This window comes from Podarcis tiliguerta (genome assembly GCF_965153285.1).
Source record: "Podarcis tiliguerta genome assembly, chromosome: 2".
NCBI classification, from domain to species: domain Eukaryota; kingdom Metazoa; phylum Chordata; class Lepidosauria; order Squamata; family Lacertidae; genus Podarcis; species Podarcis tiliguerta.
In genome coordinates, this window is record NC_139535.1 from 66,360,880 (window position 1) to 66,383,193 (window position 22,314).

At 42.2% G+C, this 22,314-nt stretch overlaps 1 protein-coding gene across 17 annotated transcripts in view; it reads right to left on the bottom strand.

The window, feature by feature from the left end:
* The window catches only part of TCF7 (transcription factor 7), a 112,390-nt gene that overhangs the window by 78,778 nt on the left and 11,298 nt on the right, over positions 1-22,314 (bottom strand). The gene's annotated exons all lie outside the window — the stretch shown is intronic.

The window sequence follows — 22,314 nt, forward strand, 5'->3', positions numbered from 1 at the left end:
TACAAAGAAAATACACAAATGATTTTGCTGAAAGAAAATAGGAACTTTCATAAGCTGTCACTGCTGGCGCATGCGTAGCGCCTAGGAGCTTTGATCTTACTGTAGCTGTATGTTTATTTCCTGTGACTTTCTGGTAGCTCAACATGAGCCCGATGCGTGTACAGATAGATTCGATGAACAATTGAAGTCGCATTTGTTAGCCAAAACATCACAGCGCGAAGACTCTCGTACAGAGGTGGCATGCTGTAAAAATACACTATGCAGTTTCCCAAAAGTCTGCCGGAAGCAATGAGGTGTTTTGTTATAAAACGGAAGGGTGGTACAATGTATTCAACAACATGCTCTTTGATACTTAGAACAAATATGAATTAAAACATACTCCAGGGTTTTTTTCATCTGCAGTGGAACTTTGCGTCTTCCATTGTTTTTAAATCAGGGGGAAATACGCTTTAGCTAGCATTCTACGCAGACTGTGTAAAGATCTCCCGGGAGCAACTTGCTATGCACGGCAGCAGAGCAGCTTATCTCTACAATCTACTTACCTATTTTGTGTTTCTTCTATAGGTACTTCTTTTTTAAGAATCTGCCTTACCAGCGTTAGGAAGCCATGCTTGTCTAGCCAAATGGCATATCTCACCATCGAAGGGGTGGAAATGCTGGCTGCTATGTTCAAAGAGGCTCGTGAGAAATTGGCTTTAAGCAAGAAAGTTCACAACAATTGTACATTAAGAGGTCTCCACAGAGATGCTCTCCTTCCGAAAACTGTCCTTCCGCAGCCCTATCAAGCCTCAGAATACAGCAGGAGACCCATCCATTTAAGCTCATGTCTGCCATAATAGTGCATAAAATGAAGCGCATAGCAGGGTGCCAATTTTAAAAGCCAAGGCAGCTGTACCCTCACCACGGCTACCACCCACCTCCTCCTAGAGAGATCCACTATTGGTACTGGACTAGAAAAAGAAGTTTGGGGACAGATTGTGGTGAGATATGTTGGGAAGTGTTCAATTCCCCTCACTCACATGCTGTTCCCTTCCAGATGCTATCGGGACAGGCTCAAATGGGTACACTGCCACCATATGTCATCTGAGCTTCACAATTTTCTTTCCTCCCACAGGAAGTCAAATGTTTCCTTAAGTGTAGGGAACCTTTTGCCCTCCAGATGTTGCTGAACTACAATTCCCATCAGCTTCCGCAAGCATGGCGAATGGCCAGCTATAATGGGAATTGTACATACACATACCATACAGTAGGCCAAGAACAAATAACAAAAACCTATCTGGTTCATCAAAGGTCGGAAATGCATGGAAATGCAAAAATGGCTTGAACTACTGGCAGAAACACATCACTGAAGGTGGCCACTGGTCTAAGGGGAGACTGCTTCTTAAGCACATCAAGAGAAGGGTGCACTTTGAGAAGAGTATGAGAAGGGGAAATGACAAAAAGAGAGATTATCCACTTCAGCACAAATGCAAACACTGCATTAACAATGGTCCGACAGCAACTTTAAATTTCTAAACTGAAACCTGCCCATCGAACCAGGTCCAAAGTTTTAATTTGCCGACTACTAGCATAGGCAAGTGAGCTGGCAGTAAGTATCACATTTGTAATTAAAAACACAAAGCCAGCAGAGCACATGCAAACTTGGCAAAAAAGTAACAAAAACAAAACAAACACACCAGCCACCCATGATCATGAGATTAAGAAGAGTTCAAGCATTTGCTAATTAACTATGTATTTAATTTGGAAAGATTAATGCAACATAATGGCTCATAATGATAATTACTATTGGTAAAACCCATGGTTCCCTCCCCACAAAGTGAGGCTAAAAGTGCTGCATTCAGTCATGAATGTGACACTTGTAGACGGAAAGCAGATGAGAGCCATTGTAAAATCTGGTGTATGACAGGCAATATTGGTTTTCTTCATTCAAATGTGGCAAATTCATCCTTAGCTCCAACTGCTAAAATCCCCTCCAAAAAATAATATGGAAAGGTAAGAGTAAGTTAATGACTCATACCTAGGTTAAAATGGCAGCCATGAATTTTCAATGGTTCTGAAATGATTACACAGGCCTTTATATCAAATTAATGACATACGTAACGAATATGTATGATTAGATAAATACATTCATATTTGCAAACCCATACATCTTCTGCCCAACATCTGCCTGACAAGGATTGATGCTTTATTCTGCCATGCAAATCCTTCTGACTGTCCCTATGTATGGAATCACATGAAGAAATGCAGCGTTGGAACTACTAGGGTTTGGTTTGCACATTCATATATTTGGTTCACTGGGTTCATATCACTCAGTGGTGGTGAGAATGTGTGGATGAGACATGACAAATTAACGCAGACATACCTTGAATTTCACTTCAAATGAAGCACAACAATTGTGGCTGAGTCCACACCCTCAACTGCATGTCATCAAGCGATGAGATACTGAGAGATGTGCATACAGGTTTAAGTTATCAAAGAATACTCTCTGCTGAAGGTATGGCTATGATCACCATACTTACAGAAGATCTGCTGGTTCAACCAGTGATGGCTGGGTACAAGGTGGATCATTATTAGAGAAACAAGACAGCCAGCTAGCATATATGAACCATCATATATGAAGATAGCTCAGCCCTCCAATGGATATCAAATTTCATTACATGCAATATGCTGTCATGTATTATAATTAAGACATAGTACTCCCAAGCACTGCTCATTCATCATCTCTTTCAAACTGTATGTGAGGGAAACAAGCTATGTGATCAGGCAGGTTTCCAAGGGGATTTAAGTAGCTGTTCACTTTCCTGCTTCAGGAAGGCTAGAGCACGGAGCAGATCTTTTTACAACACAGCAGCTCAGACTGTGACTTTATTAAGGATCTTGAGCAGGGGTAGGCAACCTAAAGCCTGGGGGCCGGATGTGGACCAATCACCTTCTCAATCCGGCCCGCGGACGGTCCGGGAATCAGCGTGTTTTTACATGAGTACAATGTGTCCTTTTATTTAAAATGCATCTCTGGGCATAGGAATTCGTTCTTTTTTTTAAAAAAATATAGTCCGGCCCACCACATGGTCTGAGGCTGAAAAAGGTTGCTGACCGCTGATCTTGAGGCTCCACCCCCTTCTGGCTTGCAGGCAGGTGTATCCAAGGCACTTCCTGCTCCTCCAGAGTAGCTGCTTGGGCACTTCAGCAATAGTTCTGAAACAGCTACCTGGCTCAGCATCTCCTGTCCTTCTGTCCTGGGGCAAGAATGGTTGAATCCAATGGATCTTTAGGGTCGCCTACAATATGGAAATCTGCTGGGGTGAGGGGAAGGAGTATTGCTCCTCTAGCCTCCAAAAAGACCTCAGGTTCCAGACCTGGACACAGCTGAACCCTTGGATCAGCTTAAGTGCTTAAAGAGTTGCAGCCTGTGAAAGCAATCCCCAAACCACTTTGTTCTTAATGGGGTTAATACTTTTATTCTTAAAATAAAAATAAAATCCTGGTGGAATAAAATCCAAGGTGGAACCAAGAAAAATTGGCTCTTCCTGAGACAGCTGGTCCCTGATGAATCAAGAGAACTGAGTCTACACCTCCTGCCTGGGTTCTTGCTAAGCCATGCGATTCTGCTCTTCTCTACAATCACCACCTCATTCCCAGGAACGAAGACAGCAATCCCCAGCAGAAGAACAATTACAAGGCAGAGAGCTGAATGGCAGCCTGAACCTTCCTTCACCAGCTTCTGCTCCTGACAACAAGACCCTGACGTAAGTGCTTCCAGGATTGGCACTACCACTACTGCACTAGGAACGATGGGATTGCAAAGTCTTCTAAATGAACTCTCAGTGCTGGTGCAATAACTACCCTGTTCACCTCCTTGTCTAGGCTACCTTGTAGAAAACTCCCCTACTATTTCAGCAACTGTCTCCGGGACCCCAGATCCAGCCCGAGCCTTCCTTCCTAACCAAACAGTTCTCTATGTCCCCCTGCTTTTATCTTGCAAGCACATGACTCCAGGGCCTTGAGATCCTGCACTGGCAAAAAACAGACAGAAACTTGATCATTATTTATATTTACGTAGATTCTGTTTCTGAAGAGGAACCCACCACTCTCTCACAGACCAAGCAGCATAGGTATGCCTCTGGGGAGTGTGTGCTGTCCAGTTCAGACATTTATTGGACAGAGTATTCCCATGAGACTTTTGATTTTAAGTGTTGACAAATCCAAGCTAGCAGTTCCATTATTAAGAATGTTACAGGTCTACAGTAAAAGATGTGTTTTTTTCCGGGGGGAGGGAAAGAGTTCAAGCTTGACAATTACAGCTCAATAAAAAGGAACAGGCGCTGTTGAGAGGAACAGAGGCTCAAAGGTGACCTGAAGAAAGTGTGGTCTGAGATACAGTACACCATTGGCAATGCTGGCTGGGACTGAATTGTAGTCCAAAATACTGGAGGGCACCACGCTGGGGAAGGCTGCAGTACACAGTTCTTTGGCAATATATAGGTTTCTCATTCTCTGCTTGAATGTATCTCTGAAATGTATGCGAGCACTGGGACAGACACTTGAAGAGAAACTTGCAGCTCCAAGTTCTATATGGTTTGTTTGTTTGTTTGTTTGTTTATTTCATAAGATTTATACATTGTCTAACTGTTTTAAAAAAACTAAAAGCAGTTTACAAAAAATAAAACAGTAAAATCAATAAAAAATTGCAACCATACTTTCAAACATACAAAAGTTAAAATAAAACAGATTAAAATCACCTCAACTTTCTAAGCACCTGGGTAGCTGAATTTCTAAAATCACGGATGGTTAACCTGTGGCTCTCCAGATGTTGTTGGGACTGCATCCCTGACCACTGGGATCTGGAGGGCCACAGGTTAGTCACTCCTGCACTGGATGAAAATAATTTTGCTGAAGTAGAAGGCATTCGCCTCTTTACCAAGGAGAAAGTACAGGCAGACATGCAACCCTCATTCATACACACAAATTACCAACTTAAAAGTAATCTGCAAACCAGTTTAATAAAAGCTGACTGCATTTGCTTCCACACAATTAGTTCTGTCCCCAAACCCAGCTGCTGGCAACATGATAATGAGCCAGATCTTCCCCTCCCATGGCAGGGCTCCTAAGCGCGACAGAAATCAACTGCAAGAGGGTTACCACCCTGCTTGGGAAGAGAGGGAGGGAGTGGGATGGCAGCCACAGAAAGGGGTTCTTCATGCTCCTTCAAGCTAAAGATCTGTGGGAAAATCTGCACAGGTCTTGAGGGAAGGTGAAGGGAACAGGGCCTCTGAGCTCCTGCCTAGCTTTGCCATTTTCTGGCATGATGGCTCATTCAGCAATCTCACAGCCATGACCCACCTCCTTATTATGCACACATAAAGACAACATGCAATGGAAGACAATCCTGCACATCTAGAAGCTGCAGAGCTGCCAACTTCTTTCAATGCCTTTTAACATTTGCATGCTGGAGGGAAATGGTTCAGAGCGTTGGGAAGCCGGGGTTCAAATTCCCACTCGGCCTTGAAGCTCACTGGGTAACCTGGGGCCAGTGACTGCTTCTCAACCTAACCTACCTCACAGGATTCTTATGGGGATTAAAGGAGGTGGTGGTGGGGGAGCTGTTTGTGCCTCCTTGAGCTCCTTGGAAGAAAAGGTGGAATATAAATGCAATTAAAAAACGAAGTCAGAAGTCCTGCTAGAAAAGATCTGGCAACCCCAGTAAGAAGCTCCTCTCTAATGTTTGTGCCTGGGAAGGATATCATGTTGATAGGAAACTACTCCCTCAGCCCCTATATGACCGAAAGAACTACAGAACAAATCTACATTTTGCAACACTCCTCCTTCCCGTAAATTCTGGGACTTTACTGGTGCCTCCCCTTACAGCAACTGGCTTAATGTAAACAGTAATTTGAGGGTATAATTGCATCCAGGATGTTCTGAAACATTCCTCAAAAAAGAGAGAGACCAACAAGGGAGACGGCGGAGGGAAATAACAGCTACGTTTTTATTTAGTTGCGAAACAAATTTATGCCCCTGACGTTCAAGTCAGGCCTGAGGGGCATCAGAGACAAGGAAATAAAAAATAAAAATAATAAAAGCAGCAAGAGGGTTCCATTTGCTTCTGTAGGCCCAGGAGAGGAATCAGCACAGGAGACCTGCGTGAGGACAGGAGAGCTGTCAAATCATGCACAGATTGGGAGAACTAACATGTGGAGCTTGGGAGCTTGGCATGCCCAGGTCCCTGTGTACAGAACGAGGATTTCAAAGCCAAACACACATGCATGACTGACAGCGTTGATGTTTTCAAATGGGTGTGCTAATAAGGAACCCTATCGCAGCCAAACAGTTCCCGGTTTCTTCATGTCTTCAGAATCCAGCATTGCAAGGATAAGGAGCTGTTAACATTCCCAGCATACAAACCTTTCAGTGCCACGCGCACTTGGGAACAGGCCCTTGAAAGAATTTCCATTTGCTTCCGACTCTCTCTCTTCCTCTCCCCGTCAAGCTAGGAGTTGACAGACTGCCTGCTAGCTATTGTTAGCAAAACTGTTTCCCAGGCAGGGATTACTGTTTTAACTTGAAATAAAAGGTTCCAAGATAAACACCTCTCTTCTGTACAACAAGGGAATGGAATTAAACAACATGTGTGTCTTCCTAGTGTCTTCCCTCACCAGCAAGTTACGGGCTGAGAAACAAGCAAAGTAAAGTTTGCCATGGGAATAATACTATTACTCACAATAATGCTTTATTTATATTGTACCATTTTTTCTGGAATGGTGTGTCAGCAATCTTCAAATCCAGCTCCCATATTTGTACTGTTCTTATTTAGGAGTTGGAGGGAATCAAATATTGTGACATATTAAAGGCAGAATCTTGTGGGAGAGGGAGATGGCAGAGTCTTCCTTTGAAAATGTTTCCATTTCAACTAGAATTGGCTTTCAGCAAATTGAGAGCCTGTCCTTACCCCGCCCGGCCCCCAACTGGGCAGAGGCACTTTCCCTCTTAGCACTGAGTGACAGGCAGGAATGCCTTAGGTGCTGATTTTCCTGGCTCTGCAAACTGAATTTCTGCGAGTCCTGCAACTGTTTAAAAGCGCAGAACCTCTTAATTATAGTGATGGCATCACTAATTGAGCTCCGCACATTTAATAATCACATTTACATTTTTGTTTTAAAAAGTGCTTTTACCTCTGAAACATTTTTTTTTAGATGCACATATACAGTGGACGCTCGGGCTGCGAATGTGATCTGTGCGGGAAGCACGTTCGCAACCTGCAGCGTTAGCAACCCGCAGCGGTCCATCTGCGCACGCATGTGCAAGGGCCAAAACCGGGAAGTAACCCATTTCGGTACTTCCGGGTTTGGCGCAGTGCATAACCTGAAGCATCTGTAACCCGAGGTATGACTGTACATCTAAAAGCACATAATAGTATTTGGGACACATTTGTGCATCTAGCTCCTCCCTGAAGCCTCCCATTTTGAGATGGTAATGGGCTTGATGGCTCTGCTCATGACTGGAAAGCTTTCTAAAACATTTATATCCTGCCTTTCAAGGCTAGGTGACTTGTCATCTCATTTAAAAGTACCCCCCCAAAAAAAATAAAGCACGTCAAAAGGCATTAAAAGTGTGCTGTAATATTATTTTGTGATTTACCAGTGTTGTTTATCTCTCCTAACTTTCAATAAAAATATTTTACAAATTTAAGGTGGTAAAAGTTCACCACCCCTGGTTTAAATTATCAGCTTCATCCACAAGTGTCTGGAACTGAGCATTCATCACTTAATATGAAGACAAGGAACCTCTCTGCTTTGCCTTTGGGCTTGATTATAACGGGAGGCAGAAGTCGGTAGAATGTGGACTGGAGTTTGGTTTTTTGTCTTTCTTTCCTTCATCTTTGGGAATTTTACTGCCTCTCAGGGGGACTGGACATAGGACCAGCCCAAAACGTTTTGCTGCCTTAGCAAATATTGTCATTCTCTTTCCCCATCCTACTGCCTGCATGCCAAAGTGTAGTATTCCAAAGCCAAACAAGCTGGCAAAAAAGTCCAGAACCACCTCTCGTCCTTTACACTGAGAGCAAATGTGTGAAAACAACAATCAGCTGACCTTTCATTACACCCCCACAACAACTCCCTGAGGTAGTTGCCTCACCTCTACTGATGGGACAGGTGGAGATTTGCCTACCTACTGGGATGGTAAAAACACTCCTTTCTGCAGTAATAGCAAGACTTGTAGAGAACAAGGTGAGGCAGGATCAGGGCCACTCAGCACTGTACAATAGGACAGCATTGTACTCAAGGCCAGTCCACTCATGAGGCAAGGTGAGGCAACCGCTTTGGGTGGCAGGATCCACAGGGGCTACAGATCTTTATTCCTATTATTCTTGATGTAGACCTTCATTCACCACTTCCTTCCTGGCGGGGAGGGGGCACCATTTTGTGGTTCACCTCAGGTGCCAACATGTATTGGGCTGGCCCTCTGTGTACTGAAAGTTTGGCAACAGCTTCAGTGCAAAACACAGGGGGCACAAGGCTCCTGCACCTTGAATAGTTGTATAGAAGGGGGGATTTCAGCAGGTATAGCTTGTACACAACTACTCAAAGTACAGAAGCCCTGGCCTCTTTTTCACTTAGCCACTCTAAACAGAGAGGACCAAAAGCACAGCAAAAGAAGAAACGTCCACAGAATCCCTTTGCACCTACTTCTGTTGTCTAACCTGTTGCTCTTCAGATGATCCTGACTACAACTTTATTAATCACCAAAGCTGATGGGAATTGTAGTCCAACAAGACTGGGAGGTTCATAGGTTAGACACCCCAGTTACTCTCATATCTGAATGCGTCTGTAGATTCAGTCACATCAGTAATTACAAATCTCAGGTAAGGATCTACATTTGAAACTCTGCTGGCTGTATTTAAAACATAAATGATCTCGACAGATATTAAATGTATATTATGTTTTATGCTTTGATTTTCCCCTAGTCTCTTAAGAAGCTTATGAAAAAGCAACAGTGAGCACATTTCTATGATGTCATTTTATGGCAATCGAATTCAGCAGCTTGATTGAAATATTAGTACAATGGAACCGTTTGAAGAGAGCTCTGGAGCTTAACATGCCACAAAGATTTAAATGAAAAAACTAACTTGGAAAGGGGATAAAAACAGCAACAGGAAATCACTTAATGCTACATTTCCCCAATACCTTCTGCACCGCAGTTCCATCTGAATTGAAACGAAACACTGGAGTTAATGATATTTATGCCTGCTATTAAAATACAATGTAGCTTTCTCTGGGAATTCTATTATTTCATTAGGTATCTGCCAAGTTTCCTTTCAGGTGCCATCATCCCAAACGCAAATTCATTTTAAAAAGTATTTTCACTTAAGCAAATGGATGTTTCATTCTACTTTTGTGTGTTTCTTTTGGAATCCCACTATTTCTCTGTCTTAAATCAGAACTTGCAATTTCAAAGGATGTTTTTTTAAAAACACACACACCAAAAACACCCACCATTATGCCTCAAGGATATAAGACCTAGCAAGAGGACATCTATCAAGAACGATGGTTGTGTGTGGCCGATAGGCTGTTACGCCTTTCCCAAGTGATCAGTTTACACAGGGATGGCCCAGGAAATTTTGCCACTAGAGGCAAAACATAAAACACCATCCCTCCATCTCTTCCTCCACCACTGCACATCCACCTGGGAGGTAAAAGGAGGCAGAAGAGGAGAGGGCAGTAGACACACAGTGGGTTGAGGAGACAGGCGAGTGGTAGGTGCACAGCAACTGGTGCACAGGGGCAGGCAGGCAGGTGGCAGGTGGTGCAGCGGTGGCAGCAAAAAGCTCGTTGGAGGCCAGAACTGCCGGCCCTCCCAACTGCCCGGAACCTGCTGCCCTGAGGCAATTGCCACATCTCGCCTCACTGGCGGGCTGGCCCTGAGTTAATAATGTTCACAGTTGTGACATCAATTATTTGTGGGGAAACCAGACATCTTCCTTCAAACAAGTACTACTGTTGCAGGGAAATTTTGGCAGCATCAGTTGAACTATTAAGTACTATGGCTGCATGAGTGCCACAGTCACCTGTGGGATAATGTCTCTGACATCCCAAGTGATACATGGACATGCCTCGTCCAGCATGCCTGTGGTGTTCTGAGGGTTCATAAAAAGTTTATTTTGAAAACGTTATCAAGGCCAGCATAAGTGATTTGTAGGGTGGCCACCAATGCCCACATTGCAACAAGGAGCCCACTCCTGACTCCAGAGCTGCCTTGGCCCCACTCAAGTGCTTGGATCGTTTAGAGGAAGCCCTTGGCTGAACGGGATCTAGTGATAGATAAGTGTAGCTGGGAGAATATTTAAAGATCACTGAATTTATGTAATTGTAGGTGGAGAGCGAGACATCTGTGGAAGCCAACCACATGGCAAGGCAAATGTTACCATGCAAAATGGGAAGCCAATCACAAACGGGGAGTAATGGGAATGTGGTAAAGTTCACCACATCTCCAGATGTTAAATTACTGGCTTCTACATGGCTGCATGAAGCCCAGAATGAATTTGCTAGTAGCCTCCACATGATAAAACAGCCTTTTGCCTCCACTCTATGTATGGCCTTCACTTCCTGAAAATTAGTTGGGTGCCACTTCTAAAGGGCAAGAATGCAAAAAAGATTTTTCACCACCATGTAAAAGCTGAAATATTTAATTAACTGCTCAAGGAGAAAACGTTAAGAAGAAAATCTTTTGATTTGAGGAATGAAGAAAAACAAGTATGCAACGGAAAAGAACACATGATGGTACTTTTTAAGTGGTTGGCAGTGATGCTGTTGGCAGAGTTTTCAAACAGCATCGGCATTTCCCTATTCAATGCAGTCAGGTACAGGAAATAAAAATCAGCAGTGAGGAAGGATGCTGGAGTGTCTTTATGGGATGGATGATGGGGGAGGGAGAATTCGCAAGGCTGCTGTTGCTAGGCATATTCAACATGCAAAATTCTTGGTTGGTGAATGGCTACACAGAGATTTCATGATCACTGAAATTACAACTAACTTGCATACTCTCTGAATGGCTATTTTTAGGAGCGGGCCTTTCATGTGGTAGAATGATGTAGATTTTACAAGAGCATTTATAATGTGTTTCATATGGTGCAGTCCTGGTACAATTTTGCTGCATATAAGAGAAAGCTTTAACAAAATAAAAAGGCTCCATTTCCTCCCTTTTCCTTTATATTACTTCTGTTTTAGAGTTAAATATTTCTTAATCTTTATTTTCTTCAGCTTGACTTCCATCAACAGAGCAACAAGATACAAAGTCTGAAAAAGTTTCTGTAAATGTCTAACTGTCATTGAAAGATCGTCCAGTAGCACCTTAGAGACCAACTAAGTTTGTTCTTATGCATGCACACAAAAGCTTATACCAAGAACAAACTTAGTTGGTCTCTAAGGCGCTACTGGACAATTTTTTAATTTTTTTATATATTTCGACTGTGTCAGACCAACACGGCTACCTACCTGAATCTAGTGTCATTGAAAGGAGAGTTACGATATTATTATGCCCTCACGTCTTTGGTGATCTATAGGGCATTTCCCTTCTTCTCTTTAAACTATTTTATCAGTCTCCATCCCTCTGACCTGGAAACACTGTGCATGACAGTCCATCTGCAGTTCACCTTCTTACTGAAATGCATGAGACTAGGTTGCAACGCTATACCCACTTACCTGAGAGTAATTCCCACTGAGTTCAGTGGAACTTACTTCTGAATAGTTACATTTAGGATTGCATTGTTAAGCACAAGCCTAACGTCCCCATTGACATCTGTGGAAGTTATGCTTAAATTTGGACTGTGACTGGATCACAGTCACTGTTTTCATGTCTTACACTTGTAGGATAGTTTATTTATTAGGATACCAGCATCCGGTTCTCTGCTCTGTTCTAGCAATCATCCACTAAGAATAAGGTTATTGTTTTCTTACATTAATTTATGCCATTCCACAGAAAATAAGCATAAGACACTCAGCTTGAGCTACTTTTTTTTTATAAAAAAAAATACCTACTCTTTTCATAACAGACTTTTTACACTTTCCAAGTGGCAAACTGTGAGTACCTCAGACTAAAGTACCAAAGTTGAAGAGGCTACTACTCATTTTCACGCCTGCAAAGCAGGAGTTGGCAGAAATAATCAAGATTTCTACTGGCTTGATTCGGTTTTGCACATCAAGCCAATTTATATGTTTTCTGTCTTACGTCATGCAAGTCACCCTATCTTAGCCTTCCTCAGCTTGGTGCTACTAGATGTTTTGGACTACAACTCCCATTGATCATTAGCAATGCTGGATTTACATTTAGGCTGAGCAGCCTGCAGCCTCTTGCTATTCTAAAAACAAACAAACAGGCAGATTTTACTATCTGGGCCCAATTGCTTAGTTCCATTAAATACATGATGTAGGAGTCTATGGCTGTATAACAATTACACAAATGCATATTTACTGTTTAGTAAAGTTCGTGGAGACTTTAAGGCTACCTAGAGTCAAATGATAAAGTCAGCTATGAAGCAATACAAGTGTTCAGATCACTGCCTACCATTACAGCAGGTGTTTGAGAACAAGTGAGGATTCTTTTACATCACTGTGAATCACAATAATACTTAATTTTGTCTTTTTGTGAAAATAATAATGAGTAAGCAATATGAAAGTGGTGGTAGTAAACAAAGGTGACAAAAAGAACAGAAGGAAATAATCATTTCAAGTCAAACACATCAAATGGCTTCGTACAGCAGGCAGAAACAGCCATCAGACACAGAATATTCATGTTTGCAAACAGATGAAAATCAGTTAGACTACACTGAGCAGTCTGAGGAAACTGAAAAACAACCAGCTTATATACAGAATGCAGCCCCCCCCCCCCCGAACTTCAAGGAGAACTATTTTCAGTTACTACCACAGCAAGTACAGAAATTTCTGGAGAAAGTGACCAAGGCCGTTTAGGGCTTTAAAGGTCAGCACCAACACTTTGAATTGTGCTCGGAAACGTACTGGGAGCCAATGTAGGTCTTTCATGACCAGTGTTATATGGTCTCAGCAGCCACTCCCAGTCACCAGTCTAGCTGCCACATTCTGGATTAGAAGACGTTTTGGGGTCACCTTCAAAAGTAAGCCCCACGTAGAGTGTGTTACAGTAGTACAAGTGGGAGATAACCAGAGCATGCACCACTCTGGTGAGACAGTCTGCTGGCAGGTAGGATCTCAGCCTGTGTACCAGATGGAGCTGGTAGACAGCTGCCCTGGACACAGAATTGACCTGCACCTCCATGGACAGCTGTGAGTCCAAAATGACTTGCAGGCTGCGACCTGCTCCTTCAGGGGTCCAGTTGCCCCATTCAGGACCAGGGAGTCACCCACACCCGCCCCATCCCCCCAAAACAGTGTTTCTGTCTTGTCAGGATTCAACCTCAATCTGTTAATTGGCATCCATCCTCCAACCGCCTCCAGGCACTCACACAGGACCTTCACCACCTTCACTGGTTCTGATTTAAAAGACAGGTAGAGCTGGGTATCACCTGCATACTGATAAACAAATCCCCCGATGATCTCTCCCAGCGGCTTCATATAGATATTAAAAAACATGGGGGAGAGGACGGAACCCTGAGGCACCCCACAAGTGAGAGCCCAGGGGTCTGAACACTCATCCTCCAACACCACTTTCTGGAAACAGCCCAGGAAAAAGGAGCAGAACCACCGTATAACAGTGCCCCCAGCTCCTCTAGACCAGGCTTCCTCAAACTCTGCCCTCCAGATGTTTTTCGTTTACAACTCCCATGATCCCTAGCTAGCAGGACCAGTGGTCAGGGATGATGGGAATTGTAGTCTCAAAACATCTGGAGGGCCGAGTTTGAGGAAGCCTGCTCTAGACGGTCCAGAAGGATGTCATGATTGATGGTATCAAAGTCCACTGAGATCCAGAAGAACTAAGAAACAGCTTTCAAATTTGTCCCTAGCCTGCCAGAAATCATCGACCAGCACAACCAAGGCAGTTTCAGTCCCATGATGAGGCCAGAATCCCGATTGGAAGGGATCCAAATGGTCTGCATCCTTCAGGCGTGTTCAGCAACTACTTCAATTACAGCTTTAGCTTCTACTGCATTCAATGACTGGCATTCATGTTTATCTTGTTAAAACCCATGGAAGCTCTAAAAATCATATGAACTTTATGCCAACATACTTAACAAGAAAGCATGATCAAATGCTCAGATCAAAACCCAGAGACAAAATCAAAGCAGAGAAGGATTACTGGGGGCTTGTACTTCAGTGAGTTATTGCAGTGATTTCCCTTTTGGTACAATGTGGCTTGGCATTTAGGGGAGGTGATGGAACATTTGGTTTACCAAACAATGGTAACTTTCTTGGATTGCTTGAATTAATTGCCAAATCAGATCCCTTCCTATGTACACACATAAAGTAGTATATGAGTAAAGACTCTTGATCAGCCATCGAGCTTATCCAAAACCATATGTGAAGAGGTTATCCAGCTGATGGCTAATACAGTTCGAGAAGCAATACTGAGCAACATTAAGCAGGCAGGTTATTTTAGTTTATCAGTCAACTCAATCCTTGATGTTTCCCATGTTGATCAACTTTCTGTCCTTGTTAGATACATTTCTCCTAGTGATGAATTACCAATTAAATGGTTCCTGAGTTTTTTGAACTGAAAGATCACACTGGTGAAAGCATGGCTGAGCTGATACTGAACGATTTCAATGAACATGAAATGAATTTAAGTAAATGCAGAGGACACTCATACGGCTGGAAAGTATAACAGTGTTGAACAAAAAATTGTGGAAAGGAACAAGTATGCAAAGTTCATTCCATGTACAGTGGTACCTTGGGTTAAGAACTTAATTCGTTCCAGAAGTCCGTTCTTAACCTGAAACTGTTAGCAACCTGAAGCAACACTTAGCTAATGGGGCCTCCTGCTGCTGCTGCGCTGCCGGAGCACGATTTCTGTTCTCATCCTGAAGCAAAGTTCTTAACCTGAAGCACTATTTCTGGGTTAGTGGAGTCTGTAACCTGAGCCGTATGTAAACCGAGGTACCACTGTACTGGACATTCCCTGAATCTAGTTAGACAAACCACAGTTGACTTGTGCTTACATTGTTGAAGCCCTCAGTCATATTTACTATGATGAAACTGAAAAAGGATACTCTAGATGCCAAACTGACATTTCCTGCAAAAAATGGAAGAATCTGAATTCATTTTCATGCTTCACCTTTGGAAACATTTGCTACAGTTAGCAAGGCAATCCACAGTATACAAATTTCACTGAGCACATGTGCAAATATTTACAGCTCACTATTGCAGTTCGTATCAAACGCTCAGGCTAATTTTGATGAAATTGAACAAGAAAAATGCACTCTACTGGATGTAGAGCACAAATCTATTAAAAAGCAGCAGAAAGTAAAAACAAAAGCAAAACAATGATGGGACAGTACCCGAAGCCTTAGATAAACTTTCTCCAAGAGACAAATTTAGGATAAATTAATTTATACATGTGTATAGGAGTGCAGCTGGCAATTTTTCATTTTTGGGTCAACCTGCAAGCTACTAAGGAACAGATTCACAATGGCGTCAAGATATTGAAGCAAGAGTATCCAAAGGATGTTGACCTTAGTCTAATTGATTAACTCTTGCTCTTCTACCTGTAGTCAAATAAGGTCACCCTGAAAAAGAAAAATTCAGCCACCAAGATATGTATCAAATAATATTCCAAGAGAAAATTCAGACAGCTTTTCCCAAATGTGGAAACAATTTTCAGATGGTTCCTATATTTAACGATTACAAACTGTACTGGCTACAGATCATTTTCTAGACTAAAAAGGATAAAGAATGATCTACGGTCTATAATGTCCCAAGATTGGTTGTCTGATCTAAGCATTCTCTGCACAGAAAATGATAAACTGTTACTTATTGAGTTTAAATATATAATTGATAAGTTTGCATCCATTGAAACTGCTCTGACTTTGCTTAAAATGTAATGTTATAACATAGCTATGATTCTGTACGAATGTCTTCATTAATTCCATACTTTTGCAAACTTATTAAAGTTTACAAATTTATAAGCAATCTTTTTATCAATGCTAAAATTTCACCTAATGCAAATGCACCTACTGCAGCCCACTGGCCACTTTCTCTGAAGAAATGCGGCTTTCAAGAACAGAGAAGTGATGCGAAGAGAAGGGTGCACAATTTTTTCTCCACAAGGAGTTTTCTTCATCCAAATTAACTCCCATGCAAAGGCCTCTCTCACCCAAACACATTTTTGCTTGTATTTGGAAGCACACTGTGTGTGTGTGTGAATGCACAAGGGATGGCCAATTGGAAATGGCAATTTGTAGCAGATAAGTATTGGGGCAAGAGAAAAGCACCCTTCCGCATGCCACTGCTCCTCTGCTTAAAGCATGTTCCTCCCGAAGTCGTTTTTCTTTAGAAGAAGTGAAACGAAGTCAATGAACTTTGTGTTTGGATTCTCCCACATCATTGGGTGATGGGAGAAACACATACACAGTGCAATGACATCACATAACACACTGAGCTCCCCCATTCTTTAATGGGAGAAGCACAGAGTGGTGTCAGTTGTGTGTCCCTTGAAACATTCTAGGTTTGATTAATTACTTGTCTTTCATGTGTCTCAAGGTGATTTACAAACATACAACCAAATAGCTAAAAAATGTTTTAAACACAGTACAGGAACAACGAAAGATAGATTTAAATCCAAGGCAGAGACCGTCATCCATCTGGAAAAGCTTGTCAAAACAAAATTTGTCTTCACTTGATTCCAGAAAGTACAGGTCGTGTTTGCCTGTCATATCTTAACAAGGATAGTGTTCTGCGTGACAGGGGCAGCCCCACTGAAAGCCCTGCCCCCAAGTTACTGCGGAGTGGGTTGCTGATGTCCTTGCAACTTGAGGAAGCTCTATTGCAGAATGCCACAATGTATGCCTCCATCTGCACTATACCTTTAAAGCAGTACCATATGACTTTAAACTAGGCATAAGCAAACATGGCCCTCCAGATGTTTTGGGACTACAACTCCCATCATCCCTAGCTAACAGGACCAGTGGTCAGGGATGATGGGAGTTGTAGTCCCAAAACATCTGGAGGGCAGAGTTTGCCTGCTTTAAACGGTCATGGCTTCACCCCCCAAATTCCTGGAAACTGCAGTTAAGGGTGCTGAAAGTGGTTAGGAGATCCCAATTCCCATCACAGAGCTACAATGCCCGGAGTTCACTAGGAAGAGAGATTGACTGTTAAATAACTCTGGACGTTACAGCTCTGTGGGGGGAATAAAGGTCTCCTAACAACTCTTGGTACCCTTAACAAACTGCATTTCCCAGGATTCTTTGGGGCAGCTGTGACTGTTTAAAGTGGCAGAATGCTGCTTTAAATGTATAGTGCAAATTAAGTCTTACAGAGACTATGAGGGATAAAGCGCAATGACAACACACCATACACCTGATCCTAAGCTGCATAATGCCTTAAATGTTAGTTCTGCCCTCATTTGAGCAAAATAATTGAAAACTGCCTGCTAAAAAAACAAAAGCAGTTTTTTTTAAAAAAATCAATTCCTATGTAAAATATATCAAGTCAAGAACTCCAGCTTGGAGCAATGTTATTTTAAAGAACTTTTCTTCCCGCCCTGCCTTTAAAATGCCTTATTCAGTTCTTTTCAAGTTAGGGTTATTAAAAGCTGAAGAAAAATGGTTGCCATTTCGCAGATGCACTGTGTACTCATTTAGCTCAGAAATCACTTTGTTCTTCAAAGTGAGAGTTTCTAGGATGCTAATCTGTAACGTGGATAAGCCTTGTGGGTTTTGGTTTGTCTTTTTTTTTATGAAAGAAAGAAAAACTAAACACCTGATTTTGTACTGTTTTAACAAACAAGCCTAAAACTGCATTCAGAAACTCATATAGTTAGTGATTTAACATCAGTTAAAATGAACACAACTTAATAAAAATACAGCAGCTATGGATACAATATTTTATACAATGGATGTATCATGAAAAATAAACATAATACACAAGGTCTTTTGCACATACTTTTTATTCATTTTCATACTGCATAGGCTGGCAGACCATAATAAAGAAATTGGCTCTATTAGTGGTATTTTTAGGAGTGTGTATCTTCAACCCAGGGCAGTGGATCAGGAGATCTTGGAGATTCCACCCTGCAATTATGAGAGTCCATGATTCAGTGTTTCATCCTAACTGATGCCTCTCCAATACACTCGAGTTAATGTAGCTCATGGCAGGCGCACCAAACACGTTGTTTCTTCTGAAGCAGAAACAAAACCACCAAGGCACATATACATAAAATAGAACTGTAGAAAATTAACCTCTCTCTTCTTGAGTTCGCCAAAGGTGAAGGAGATCAAGTTTGTCACGGCCGCATGAGAATTTTCAGTGACATGACCATGCCCAATACAATCAAGCGCACACACTTTCTCTGGTGGATATTGTAGATCTTGTGCATACACACGCCTAAAGACCCTTGCGTTGATTGGACATAAAGCTCACTGGATAATCTTGGGCCAGTCACATCCCACATCACTGGGTTGCTGTGAGGGTAAAATGGGCTCATACTTCCTGACCTCCTTAGAGGAAGGAAAGATTAAAAGAGAAGTAACATCAAATACAAAATAAACTGATCTTTTGAGACATGGTGGCCATGTCACACTAGAACAGCTTCCCAAGCTGTGCCCCACCAAATGTTTCGGGCTACATCTCTCATCATCCCTAACCATTAACCATGTTGGCTATGTCCGATGAGAGCTGTAGCTCAAAATATCTGGAGGACACTAGGTAGGAGAAAGCTATGTTACACCAACACCATGGTTTGGCAGCACTGTACATGCACATTCAGGAAGGAGTTGCAAAAAGCTTTTGGCTTGCACACTCTACCAACAGCTGCTGAAGCTTTAACTTAACCGTATTTTCTCATGATGTCTGCTGCAACAAATAGTTATAAATACTAACTTTTCAAACAAACCATAGTTTCTGAAGCTGGCTTATTGAAAACTAAGCATAATTAATGTTCATTGCAATTCCAGTCCACACGACAGAGCAAACTGTGGATAACCTAAAAATGGAAGCAAAAGATCCCACATTCCTCATTTCAGAAGCATGGGAGGAAGGTAGCGGGATCAGGGGGAAGGAATGCACAAGCCTGAGTTTCACTGCAGCATGTGCGTTTCATGCTAAACCATGGCTGTGCATGATGTTAAAATGTGGCTTGGCTGAAACAAAGGGGGCGCATGTGATACTGAGAAAGATTATGACCTGTCTTATAATCATGAATGCCCCTTAAAATAAAAAGGATTCAGGAAAAGCAGTGTGATAAGCAGTGTGATAGACGGCTATATCACCCTGCACTCCTTGGCAGAATAGTATGGGACAGAAATGTGGTTAAGAAACAAAATCTACCGTAAGGAAAAAAGCAGGGAAATGGGACTACTGCATATTCAAATATCTTGACTGGAGATACATAGCTAGACTCTTTGATGCATAATGTGCTTAATTGACCAAGAGTAACAGAATTATGACTCACACCTATAGTACTCCATATGCAAAATGCTTTATAGTCTTTATCACATCCATCTGCACAGCATCCTATGAGCCATTTTTAATCCTTACTATTCTTATTTTACAGATGCAGAACTGAGGCTGAGAGAAAGTAACTTGCTTAAGGATACTCAGTGTACAGAGATGCCAAAAAAAGGAAAGAAAAAGCAATAAGAGCACCATTACCCAGACTTTAATTATCCAGTGCTCACTATCATCCACATTCATTTTGTATCATCCATAGATTCATGTCATGGTAACCCTTGTAAGGATGATAATTATATCCAATTTTACCATTATATAAATGCTTTAAATATTCTACAGAGCACTTGGCTATATGGGGCTACAGTGTAATAAAGGGTTATACCAGTTCTGTAGTTGTATGGAAGCTGCACAAAAGGCTGGTTTGCAAAAGCAAGGTTTTCTTATTAATGTGAATAGTATTCCCAATCAAATTAACAGGAAACAAATGTAAAAATATTTCCCTTTTATTTCTTTGGATACCCACCCCCCGCACATGTTATACAGGTCATTTTTAGAAACTGATGCAACACAATTTGAGAAGAACCAGCAGTACGACTAGGTTTAAAAGGCCAGTTGGTGCTCTTTTTTCCAAATAGTGGGTGGGATATCATAAAACCTTAGAGTTGGAAGGGGCCCAAGGGTCATCTAGTCCAACCCCCTGCTATGCAGCAATCCTGCCCACAGCTGTCCCTGGGCGGTATTGAATCACTAACCTTTTGGTTAATAGCCAGACACACTTCATGGAGACAAGTCCTGATCTTGCTTTCTCAGAAAAGCAAGTTCCATTGAAGTAAACATGCTTAACGTCATCAATACCTCAGTGAGAACACTCTGAAATGTTAGGCTGGTGGAAAGTGTAAAGGGACAAAGCATCCAGAAAAGGGACAAAGCATCCAGAACTGGAAGATCCAAGGCTAAACTAGATGACAGTCATATGAATATAAATGTGCAAGTTTTTGTTATGTAAATAGCAACTGCAGCATCAGGACATGGGGAGTGAGAAAGGAGAGTTAAAACCTGTCCACTCTTGCAGTGGTCACTACAAAAATGCCTCCCCACCCCCCCAAAAAACTTGCTATAGGCATTGGGTGGGCAGCCTCCATAGGTGCCCATGGTGACTTCCTTCCAAATGAAATTTTGGGCAGATGAGTGATTTCTGTTGGGACCATGGCAAAGGCAGAAGGAGCTAAAGTCCCTTCCACCTCCTGCAATCTGGATGCTGCGCAGCCTCCCACCCTCCTGGCAGCTGCTACTGACATGTGTGTGTTCACACAATTAATGCTGCTTCTAACTTGCTCCTGAGGAGACCAACTGCCCAATGGATTATATGGATAACTGTTCTTCTAACACAGTAAGGGAGACTCCATACGTGGCAGTAGAAGTGGAGATGCACCGAAGATGAAAGACGTATCCATTTGCACTCAGCAATGTCTGAAGGAGCTTGCATCAATTTTTCTGTGCATGTACCCTGTTTTGGGAAGTCAGTCTAGATACTGGTTCTCTGACATGTACACTTAAAAAAGAAGAAGACGTATAGCTATTTCACATAACAGAGAGGAAAAGTGGGCACTTTAACAGACAATTGAGGGGGGGTAGGGGGAGGGAGAGAGAGAGAGAGAGAGAGAGAACGAACAAGCTTTCCACTTGGTATTAAGGAAGGAATTAACTTTCCCTTTGCTTAATACACAAACCCACAGAACCCAAGATGGCTTACACACAGCCAGAATCTGCCCTTCCATCATAAATGTTTATTTTAAACCCATAAAACTGGATGTCTCTGACCTCAGCCTGTTCAAGCCAAAGGGAGTCCTTGTGTTGACTGAGGCTGAGCCAGTCTGGCCTGCAAATACCTATGGGAAACCCCAGCTCATTTCCGTAGCTAACACACCCAGTTCCAAAATTAAGAAACATAGAAGTGCTTCTTCAAGCCTTTTGGCTGCTGTATATTACCGACCCGCTGCAAGATGCAACAATGTTCAGAAAACTCCCTCAGGTGTCAACTTAATTATATTGCCATAGAAAGGAGAATAGTCTAATCTGATCAAAGTTTCAACATGTCTGACCTTTAAGGTTTATAACCACCTAAAAGGCAGACCTACCTACTGACGAGATACCTCAATTTGGTTTTAAAGTGATTTGTACCATTTAAAAAAGGATATACTTTTATGATTTATTGTTGATTTTGAGGGGGGAAATTAGCTTTTGATGATGATACATTCCACACTGGTTTTTGCAATAAGCATCGCTCTGTCTCTTTCATCTCTCTCAAGGAGAGGTGCTGGTAAGGGTAGACAGAGCTTCAAAGCTGCTGGATTAAACCTATCATATATACACTGCAGCTAGTATTGAAGGTCAAACTCTGTTTCGAAACGTGGGCAGACACTTAGCGGTATAGCAGACAAGAGAGACTTCCACCAAATGCTGTAATGAGCCCTCATCTTCCAGAACGCGAGTGCTCCATTCATGGCTTCCTCTAAGATACTGTAAAAGCCTCAAACAAGTCAATGCCCTTCTCTTCCCGGTCTCATGTTTGTTTGTTTGTTTCCCTCCACTTTCCAGTTGGTGACTTCTTGAGGTCACTGAGCCTGCTCAATCATCATAGGTCCATTTTAGGATTCTTGTTTTAGTTCCCCTTTGGTTTTTTTTTTTTAATGTTTTGTACTTCTAACACACCTTGGGTATTCATCCAACCACAAATCTT